The following is a 12,017-nucleotide window of genomic DNA, read 5'->3' as shown; positions in this document are numbered from 1 at the left end:
AGGGAACATTACGAGAGAGGATATTAAAACAATTCTATTTGTGATAATAATCTTTATAAATATGTAAACTATTTTCATAGACTTTATGCTCCTCAGATCATAAACAGTGGTTTAAAACAGGCTAGGATCAAGCTCATGATGCTGTCCAGAAGGAGCATAAGAAGCACATAACATCCTGAGCTGGGACCCATGGGAATCACAGAATCACAGAATCATAGAATGGCTTGGGTTGGAAGGGACCAGCAGTTCTGTGACTTGCCTTTCCTGATCTCATCTCTACACATCTGGACAGCATCAGTGTATTCTTTCTGAGGTTTTTTCCCTGCTGGTTCCTAAAGTATTGTTGTTTCCTGGGTCTTCTCTGTCACTTGGAAGTACGCTTCTTTTCCCCATCCAATCTAGATTAAAGCTCTGCTAATAAGTTCAGACAGCTTGTTGCCCAGAATATTCTTGCCCCATCTAGTCAGTTGCATCTTGTCTGACATCAGCATGCTTGATTTCTCAAAGGTACATCCAAGATCAGAGTATCCGAAATCCTGAGCGCAATACCATCCTCACAGACATTCATTCAGCTGATTCATTCTTTTCCTTTGACACAGCTCACAGACTTCTACTAGTAAGATCAAGTCAAACACTATTTGTGCTCCCAATCCTTTCAATATCCTTCTTTCAAAAGGACATAAAGTTTCTTCTAATATTTTGCAATTTCCTTGTTGCAGCCTTATATAAACCACCTTGAAAGAGTGAGGGTGGAAAGTAGTTCTCTGGTTTTATCAGACCCAGTAGCCTTTTCTTGTTGTCCCAAATGCAGGCTTCCAGGAGGGAGGAAATCTCTTTAAAAAAGTTAGCAAGGTAGCAAATGGGTGCCAGTGAAAGAATTGTTGAGTCTGGACCTGGACTCTACAGAAAACCTCCCAAAATTCAGTTTGGACAGAGGTGTCCAAACACTCTTCTTGAGCTCCAGTAGCTCAGTCCCATGAGCATTTGCCCACTGCCCTGTGCAGCCTGTTCCATGCCCACCGCCCTGTGCTGCAGACCCTTTCCCTGACCCCCAGGGCAGCTGCCCTCCCCTGACGCAGCTCCATGCCATTCCCTCAGGCCCTGTCGTTGTCACGCAGAGCAGAGCTCAGCGCTGCCTTCCACTTCCTGTGAGGAGCTGCAGCCGCCGTGAGGGCCACCTTCAGCTCCTCTGCTCTGAACTCAAAAATCCCAGGCACCACACTCCTCATATATTTTGCCTCTAAACTCTTCACCATCTTAGTAGCCCTTCTTTGGATGCTCTGTGAATCACTAGTAATTTCATGTCTTCCTTACAGTGTGGCATTCAAAACTGCAGTACTCAAGGTGTACCTCTTAGTAAGGAAGAGTGTTCATTATTATTAGTAAAATATATCTGTATGATGAAATATTGAAACTACCCACCACTCAAGGACAAAAAAAAAAAAAAAAAAAAAAAGCAAAACAACAAAACAGAAAATGATTGGCTTTTTTCATTGAAAGGAAAATATTTTAAAAAAATTATTGCACCTGTTGTTTTCAGTATTAGAGTGTACTTCTAGCACATCTCAACAATTCATCCACAGAATACAAGAGGGCCTTAAATTATACATAGCACTAAGTAAATAGTAATCAAATGGAAAATGGCACGTCAGTAACCAACCTGCGTTAATCATAAAGAACCTTCTACAAATGTTTCAGTTCATTGCACAAATGGAGCGTATTAAACTTTCTCGTTTTATCTTGCTTGGAGCAATTATAAAGAATGTACAGTCTGAAAACTAATTAAGGTGAAAGTCTAAACAACTTCAAAGGCTAATGAATTTTAAGCAGCATTCACAGATAAGTGGTGGGAAAGTTTTTTGAATTTTTTATTCAATATAAATGCCCATTGAAGAGTGCTGAAATGATATCTGCTTGGGCACAAACCAAAAATAGGATCTATTCCCTGTGATACTGAAGCACCCATGAATTGCAGCAGTTCAGATATGTTGCATTTTTTAATCTGCTCTTCAAATAATATTAATAGGGATGATGCTGGCAAGCAGCTCTGAACCTTTTTGTGCTGTTGGTAATGAAGCCACCAGCCACCTATATTCCCTCCAGCAACCTGGGCTATTAGATCCAGTGTTCTTGTACTTTTGATCAAGCATACCAGGAATGCAAGCTGGTTCTCTTGGACAAATTCCTTGGATAAATCAGAACGTTAGAGCCTCAGTCATGTTGGTGACAAAATATTGTCAGAGTAAGGTGCTTTCCAACCTCTAAGTACACTCAATTTAGCATAATAGCTCTTCTAAGGACTTAAAAAAAAAAAAAAAAAAAAAAAAAAAGAGGGCAGAGAGAAGGAGAGAATATTTAAGAATATTAAAAGCATTTTCTATGCAAACTACTTTTACCTACCAGAATTACGCTACGTATACGAAAATTTTAAAAAATATTGAAATCAAAAATTAAAAAATATATTTCTTTGATGTTTATAATGGGACAAAAATATTTTCCTTTAAGGTGCACATAATTCTTTTGTTTGTTTAGTTTCTTTAAAATTGGGCTAAGAATGAGAGTATACATAATTGCATGAGATTTGATTCATTAGTCATATGACTCATTAGTCATATTAATAAGGAGTAATAGGGGATTTAGACAGTATTTTGGAGATACCTTTGAACAAATTAAATGTAGTTTGCATAAGAATCTTCCCTTTTCCAAGTAATTGAACCATAGAATCATAGAATGGCTTGGGTTGGAAGGGACCTCAAGGATCATCAAGCTCCAACAACCAGCTGCTGGCAGGGCTGTGAATCTTCCCATTTAATACCAGACCAGGCTGCCTGAGTCCCCAACCAACCCGGCCTTGAACACCTTTAGAGACAGGGCATCCACAACCTCTCTGGGCAGCCTGTTCCAGTACCTCACCATTCTCATAGTAAAGAACTTCCCCCGATATACAACCTAAATCTTCCCTCCTTCAACTTCAGATCATTTCCCCTTGTCCTGTCATTATCTACCCTTGTCAAAAGTTGATTCCCTTCCCGCTTGTCAGCTCCCTTTGGGTATGGAAGGCTGAAATGAGGTGACCCCACAGCCTTCTCTTCTCCAGGCTGAACAAGCCCACCTCCCTCATCCTGTCTTTGTAGGGGGCTTCTCCAGCCCCCCGATCATCTTTGTGGCCCTCCTCTGGAGCCTCTCCAACAGCTCCATGTCTTTCTTACACTGGGACACCCAGGACAAGACACAGTACTCTAGATGGGACCTCATGAGGGCAGAGTAGAGAGGGACAATCACCTCCCTCTCCCTAATTGATTAATAATTGAAACAATTCTCCCAGCTATCTCCATTTCATAGAATCATAGAGTGGCTTGGGTTAGAAGAGACCTTAAAGATCACCTAATTCCAAAGCCCCTGCCATTAGGAAGATTGCCATTCACACGATTTACCATGCTTTAGTTCACACCACTGAATGCAAAGACAGACATACCCCACGGAAGCACCTAATGGGCAACTGATGGTCATGCAGTCCTTGACGACTGGTGCTACTCAGAGTTGAACCACTGAAATGCATATAGCAAGGACCCATGGTTGTCTGCATCATTTTGTTGTGTTTGTTTGTATGTTTTCTTTACAGATACACTCCTATTTTCTAATGTTAGCATAACACTGGAGAACTAAATTTAATGTTCCGCTACAGAATAAGATATTATGGTCAGTGGATATGATGAATTCCATAAGAATGTTCAAAATCATGAATTTATTAAACTTTTCTGATGTTTACAGATGCAGTATCAGTCTAATCTTATGAGCTAGACAGCTCAAAATCTTATGAGCTCTATTACTACTAGAATAGCTAAACTACCTCAAGTATACGCAGTCCTTTCCAGAGCAGAATAGCCAGGACTGTGGTTTACTGCCTTCTAAGGGACGGGAACCAAAACTTAAAAAACTCCAGAGAATACATTGTAACGTTGGTTCAAAAGCTCTGTTAATTAAGAAACTTAACAAAAAATGTGAACCTTGTAAGAAGCCAATTAAATAGAATTGATGTGCATAATCTTCAGTTATGCCAACCACCTTTGCTTCTATACAAAGCTGATAAACTGCATCAAATATGTTTCTCTTAGCCTGGATACAGCAAAGCAGCTCTTTTTTGATTGTGCTTCAAAAATGATATTGGTGTTGTGTTTCCTCCAGATCTTTTCACAGCAATTCTTATTCTTAGAGCATGCCTGCCACTCTGAAAGAGAGCATGATTTGGAAATGAAAAGGAGATACATAAGAAAGACTTTTTATTCATCAGCCTATTATGCAACATTGGGAGTCTAATAAGACATAGAGGAAATGCCATAATGAAATTCAAGACATCATTTAAACATTCTTCTTGTCTTTTTGTTAGATGAGTGTCTACTGAGAATTTAGACAGCCTGGCATTTTAATAACTTGGATGTTATTATGATCAGGATATATTTCTAACTAATGCAGAAGAACAGATATTACTTAATAGGTGCCTGTCACAGAATCACAGAATCACCCGGGTTGGAAGGGACCTCAAGGATCATGTAGTTCCAACCCCCCTGCCTAGCAGGGCCGCCTGTCCATCATTATGTTCAAAATGTAGGTCAAAGTGATCAATCTCCACTACTACAAATTCATGATACCAAGACTTCATATTAATAATTTACAGCCTAATGTAATCACTTCAGTAATTTGTGCAAGTTGAATTTTAGATGTCTGACTATAATTTTGATAGTCTCTCCTTAATTATTGAGTAATAATATCATGATTAATTAAATTGCGTGACTATTACTACATATAGCATCTATCTGAATATATATTGCTTTTAAAACAGAATTGTATCTTGTCAACTTTTCATGATTTTGGATAACTTCTGCTAAAGCTTTGCAGCAGTGCTAAAATATACCAGCTAAATATATAATTTCTAAATGCTTCATTTAAGAAAGACTCACAAAACATCTTTGTTCTATTAAATACAAGAATAAAATTTGACATGTGTCAGATTTGTCTCCTCTACTGAGGAGAGGTCCAAAGCATTTCAGCACTGAAGTGTCCTGCTCACACTATAAAACACATGAATGGCTTCTTAGCAGGACAGACACCCCTTCCAAGATGTTCTTATTTCTTCAGTCTTCACACAGCTGGTAACACTTGCAGAGGATTTTTAGGATGCTTTATCATCTCCTTCACACCAACTTAATATATACTGAAAACACAGTGTCCTTCCAGGTGACCATTTTATCAATATCTCTTTTAGATACATAGTATCTTTTTAAAAAATAATGTAAAATAGTTTCTCAGTCGTCTACTCAAGAGACTTAGAAAACCATTGCTGAATTAACTGAGGTTTCATCATGTGTGTTTCTTTGGATCTTAGTTCTCCCACGCTGTGTATCCTGGAGTAGCTATTACAATTTATTAGAGAAAATGTTATTCTCTCTGCTTCTTACATAAACATCAGTATGAAGACAACACTTACCACTGAATTTTCAGTTAAGGTTTCAAAATGTTTTCTCCGTAATTTGTGAAATCATGAACTCAGAGTGTTTGGATTAACCATTATTATATGTGCTGCTTTTCTGCTGCAAAGACCTCAAAATGTGTGGAAATGACAGCTGTCCAAAATATACCTCTAAGACCTGGCTTAAATAGAAATACTAACCCAGTTAGAATAGTAATAGTAAGAACAGAGAAAAACAAATTGTTAAACTGGAAATATATTAGTTAGCTTGAAGGGCAGATAGTATTATTGTGGGTATTGGATATTGCTCCTGATTACTGCAACAAATCTCCCACCATACCGTGCAATTCACCTCTGCAAAGAGGTTCATAACACTCAGAGACCAGGAACAAAGCGAGAGAGTGGAACATCTCATTTCTGTCTATGTGGCAGCATACCTACAGGTTGTTTTGTTCCGCAGCTTGAATACCCAGTGTCAGGAATAGCAAGCAGAAATGCATGTACTCATAAACAGAATTAGGCTTAAACTACGGTCTTCTGTTGTCACAAAGCGCAAAAATAAATAAGATTTAATAGGTGGTAAGCAGAGTTTTCACTAAATATAAAAAGATCTCTTGTTTGTGGGGAATCAGCACAGGATATATGCAACGCTTATGTCAAGGCTTTAAATGGGATTAACACAGCTCTTGCACTGTCACTGAGAAAATTTCTTATATTGCCATCTGCCTCGGATCGTCTTTGCGCTTATGAAAAGCTGTATTACAATGCATACAACACCTGCTTTGATATGCATGCGGTTTCTTGTAATTGCAAAAGCCACAAAACTGCTAAGTAATTATCAGAAAAGCAAGAACATTTAGATTGTTTTGAGTCTTACAGCACATTTTGGACTGCAGCCCATGATGGCTGCATAGCATTGTTACTTTTTAATTTAATTTTTAATTTAGAAAACACTTTCAATTGGCTTTCTTTAGTTTTACTCAATATCCAATTTAACTGAGGAAATAGATACTAGACGTAGGAAAAGTAATTTCTAGTCATTCATTACATTTGAGGTAATTATGTTTAAACACCGTTGTTCGGAATATTAAAAAATTCTGTACCCAACTGAACTTACATTATTATTATTATTATACAACTGAACTGACATTATTATTAAGGTAATGATACGATGTTTTGTGAAGTTTATCTTAACAATGAAACAGACTCAGTGTCAGAATTGAACTGTCTAGACAATGGAAGGATGAAATCTAGTTTTGAGTGCTGCCATAAATTATTACATATTTTTCTGATAAGCATTTGCAGACAGCAATGATGACAGTATCGGAATTTGCCAAGGAAATGTCTCAAAGCAGTTTCAAAGAAAGCTCAGTGAAAACATTCCTGCAAAGATGTTTCTTGTCACTATGCCAGTGTCCAGAGTGAGGTGTTGGCACACTCATTTCTCTTAGTTTGGGTTCCATCTTTGGCACTGCTCATACATTTAAAAACAGCCAACTTGGTTCCAGAATCCAGGCCTCCAGCTTGGAAGAAGGCAAGTTTTGCATATATTTTCACCAAAATAGTTCAATATAGTTCTCTAAGATCCCCAGTGCTGGGTGTTTGAAGTTCCTTATGGGCAGAAACAGAATTCAGTAATGCATTTCCATGGCTGTGGTAAGAGTTCAGAACTGTAAGGTCTCTATACATTTTTAGAATCAGTCACCTCTAAAACACACTCATGTTCCTTCTTTACCAATACTTGCACTGAAGGCAAAGGGCAGTGTTCTGTTACAGTCTGCACTTCAAAGCTATCCTTGTGGAGACTGTTACGGGCCCAGAATTTTATGCAAAAATGACAAGCTATTAATTTGTTCATTCCAATTCAAAACATTACAGCCTTTTTTCTTTTTTTCTTTTTTTCCTTTTTTTACCTAAAAGGCTATCTATAACACTGTCCTAAAAATTGCTAAAATGTGAATTATAAGCAGCTGGTATTACTGTGAAAGCAGAATGAAAGTACATGTTATTGTTCTGCTCTAGTTTTTAGAATGACAGAAGCTAAGATCTTGTAGTTGACATTTCACTTCTTCAATTCTTTTGTGTGCAAAATGAAGACAGATGTTATGATTACAATGTACTATACACTATCCTAAATCAAATTCTTTTTTTTTTTTTTTTTTTTTTTTTTTAACCGTGGTTGTATTGTGTATTCTAAAGTGTTGTGAAATAGCTTTACTTCTGTGTGACGTTTACCTTGACATGGACTTTGATACCAGCTTGATGACTCACCGGCTGACGGATGGGGTACAAAACAACAGGCAAGAATGGTATCAAAGTGAAAGGGAAGATGTCTTCCTTAAAGATGTTTAAATCTAAGGTGAAAATATAATTTCTGAATATATGATAATATTACTTATCATGATTTAAAAAGCTATTCATAGGATATTTAAGTTACCCCTCCTGCACTTTTACAACTTGATAAATATGCAGAAACCAAGTGTATTTTCTTCCTGATGCACAGAAAAATAGACTTTTGTTTTCAAATGTTGATAGAGTCACTAAATATATGCCTTAACAGAAATATAGACTCAAAATAAGCTCTTACAGATTATGTTAGAAAGAAACGTTGTAAAGACAGATATATCCTGTGCTTAGGGCTTCTTTTTTTCTGATTTCTCAGCTAGGATTAAAGCTTGGTGAGCTGCAGTCACAGAGGGAGTGTGAGTGCCTCAGTGCCCCTCCAGCCCCTGTGGTCTGTACATTAATCTCAACCATGACTTTTCTTTCTTGTCGCCTGCCATAAGCAGTTCCCAGGTTTCAGGGAATGCCAAGCGTGACAGTTTGTCCTATCTAGGGTGCAAGTGTGGGACACCAGCAGAGCTGCACTGACTGTGCTGATTTACTAACAGAAAGGGAGGCCTCAAACACAGTGTTGTACTGTATCATAACAGTTTACCCTGTTCCTATGTTCATCTCAGGTCCCCTGACTTCCAGTTTGCAGGCATGCCTGCAGCCAGGTGGCAGACCATCAACGCAGGAGAAGCCTGGCTGTCTGCTTTTAGCTCTCCTTGAAACACAGTGAGAACTAACTTTATCTCATTTCCGTACAAATCTTCTAGACCAAACAGGAGCTGAAAACCTGTTCACTGATGATAGAAGCAGAGACCGGAGTGAGAAATCTCAATGAGATAAACAGAGTTGGATCAGAACTTCAAGACAAGCTGAAGTCTGTATGTCCATCCAGAATGGGCTTCACTGAAATCAGGTCTTACAATCCTATTCAGTTTCTCTGCAAACTACTAGAAGCATGAGGGTTTTCTCCTGGGTGCCCTGAAGTCTTTTCTGCCCCGGGCTGAACCAGTCCTGGCCACACATGCCTTTCTCACAGGGAAAGTTCTTCAGTGTCTTCAATGAACCCCTCTGGCTGGGCAGTGTCACTCCTCTCTGTGACCCCAGAAAAGTGGCAGTGCCTGACTTAGGCCTGGTGCGTGCTGGGCAGAGGAGAAAGATGGAGAAAATCCCTAAGATGGAGCCAAGGAGAAAACCCCTGAGAGGGAGCCAAGGACTGCCTTTGACATGGTATGGAAAGAGCAAATGCATGCAGAGGGAAGGGCAGCACTGCTAGCATGTGGGGAGAGATAGTAGGTCCATGTCTTGCTGCCTCAAATGCAGGCATGGGTTTTGTTGAAGGCACCCCTATGCTGGACAGATCTGGAGATGTCAAGGCTGGGGTGACCTGACAGGGTCCTGAGAAGTCTCGGTCAAAGCCTTGGTCATTGCTGTGAAACACCAGGACTGATCATGTAAAGTGTGGTGAATGGAATGGACAAAGGCACTGTGGAAAATTCAGTACACTTGCTGGGGTCAGAGCGCTGCAGATGACAGTAGGGACAGTGACATACAGAGAGGTGGACTGTGATCAAGTGGCCCTCACTGTTTGTTGTTGGGCACTCTACTGGCTTGTACCTGCACTCCAGCCGAGCGTGTCCGTGAGGCTTGGAGCGAGCAGCAAGGATAGCCTTGGTGCTGGTCTCGTGCTCTGGGAGCTGCCGACAGCCGCTCTCAGTGCTCGTCCCCAGAGCCACCACAGCTTCTTCCCCGCCCTGCCTGGCTCAGGCAGCCGGGGCACCCAGGAGGCCGCAGCAGCAAAGGGAACCGGTAAGGGGACGCCTCGGCCTGGGCAGCCCACTGGGAGGGTTTCCTTCCTGAGGGACCCGGGCACTCGTTCCTCTGCTGACGGGGTCAGCGAGTGACCGTGGCCTCTCTTCCTTTCCTAGCTTGAGCCCTGCAGCTGCAGCAGCGTGGTGAGGAGCAGCCCCTCATCCCCTTCGCTCTCTGCCCACCACAGCAGCTGGACAGCATGGCCACCGAGCTGGACCGTTGCTGCAAATTTGCCTGCCCTGATGCCCTGCCACCTCTCAACCAGGGGCTGCAGGGCACATGGCCCCAGCTGTGCTCTGGCCCCTGCTGCCCTGGCTGCTCCAGGAGCTGAGGCAGCTCTGCAGCTGAAAATATGGCAGCCTCTGCAGCACAGCACCTTGTCATCTCTGGCCTGTGCTTCTCTGGCCTGGACGAGGATGCACTGACCCCACAGCTGCTCAGCTCCCTGCAAAGCAAGGCTACCAGCTTCATGCAATGACTCACTGTCCGAGTTGCACAGTTGTGCAGTGGGGAGATGCAACATCTACTGGGCCTGGAGGCCTCCCATACCGCAGGGCAGGAGGGCAGCCTTGTACCACCCCTGGCCCAGCTGCCTACCTAGTACAGACTGTTATTTTTTCATTCCCAGCACATAGATACCCTCACTTCTCCGGTATTCCCACCACCACCACGTAAATGCTCTCTGACCAACTTTTCGCAGGACCACTCCCCTGCTGCAAGCAAACCCCATGGAAAAGGAAGCACATCTTTATCCTTTGCTCTGACTCCCTTGATTGCTCCAGTCTTACAACTCGATTACCAGTTCTCCAGATAAGCCAGCCATGCAGGGTCAATCAGAAGATCATAGAATAGAATACCCTGAGTTGAAAGGGAGTCACAAGGATTATGGAGCCTAAATCCCTGATCCATACAGCAGCACTCAAACCTGTGTCTGGGAATGGTGTCCAGACATCTTGAACACAAGCAGTTTGGTATCATGCCCACTGCCCTGGGAGCCTGTTCTGTGCCCACTGCCCTCAGGTGAAGAACGTTTTCCTGACACCCAACCTGACCCTTCCCTGGCACATCTCTATGCCATTTCCTTAGATCCAATTGCTGATATAACTATAATCAAAGATAGATTGTGTCTTTCCTGCTGAGTAGTTAAAATGTTTGTTGTTGTTGTTTTTAAATTACTATCTTTCTCTCACTCTCAAGCGCTGTGAGTGTACCTATCATAGGCATTTGAGATAGCTGTCAGCAGTAGTAATGCTCTGGAGACAAAGAAATAGGAAAGGACATCTGCATGTCTTTGTGAAAAATCAAGGAAATGCAAGCCAGCTATGTCTAATAAATATCAGAAATATCAAATCTGACAACTCTCTGCATGCCTGTATTCTCAAGATAAAACAAACAAATCAATATTTTCCATGAGGAGAAAAATTCATCAGAATTTTCAGTGCAAAAGAAGAATTTGTCAATTTTTAATAATGTTTCAGACTAAAATAACTAAGGTAGATCATGTGTATACCTGTAAGCACAAAGTTTTCATGCACAAAGTGGGGTTTTCCTTTTACACCTTTACGGGTTTTACAAAAACAGAAGTGAGTCATCAGTATACATTTTAAGACATGACTTAGTTTCTTCATATTGAGGGAAATTTTGGCTGTGAATCCCCATAGTAAGTAGACATCTCTTACAGCATTTTAACTTGGGAGGGGCAAAATGGAGAAGGCACGACAAGCAGGGATGGTGTTAGGCAGGCCACTTGTCTATTCAGGAACATGGGAGTATAGCACCCTATGGAAACTAACATGGTGTCTACCCACCTCTACAGCCAGGCTGAGGCAGAAACCAAGACCAAAGTGTTATAACTTTTCTGAGCTGATACATCCACCCAGATGGACCTACTGAGGAGGGAAAGAACTACCTAAATCTCTGGTTGTGGGGAGATCCAAAATCTGGAAGTCCTCCAAGGGACTGAGGTAAGTGAGGGTGTTGTTGTCACAGAATTAACTAGATCAATGTATGCCCATGACAGGGGGCAGTAGACCCCTCTTCCCCCAAGGTCTGCTGCCTGCCAGGAGTCCATATTTAGGATATCAGGAAGAAGATACCACAAATGATAAAGACAGAGGGTTCATATCCACACCTGGTCTTTCAAGCTGGATCACACCAGGCTGTGACTAGAAAATTAAAAAATATCAAAAATAATTTATGTCCATTGGGAATTTGATGAAGGGATCAAGAGACAGGGAGTGTTCTCAGTTGTCCTGGCTGGAGACCAGACAGAAGGAAGAGAACAGACTATCTGAATGAATGACTGCATGGATGGTGTCATGTCCAGTGCTTTGGCTTCTAAGATTTAGGACACACTTTCAATAAACTGGGAATGTTGATATAGGATGGGATGCAACTGACCAGAAGG

This window comes from Tetrao urogallus, assembly GCF_951394365.1.
Source record: "Tetrao urogallus genome assembly, chromosome: Z".
In the NCBI taxonomy this organism is placed as follows: Eukaryota; Metazoa; Chordata; class Aves; order Galliformes; family Phasianidae; genus Tetrao; species Tetrao urogallus.
This window is presented reverse-complemented; position numbering follows the sequence as displayed.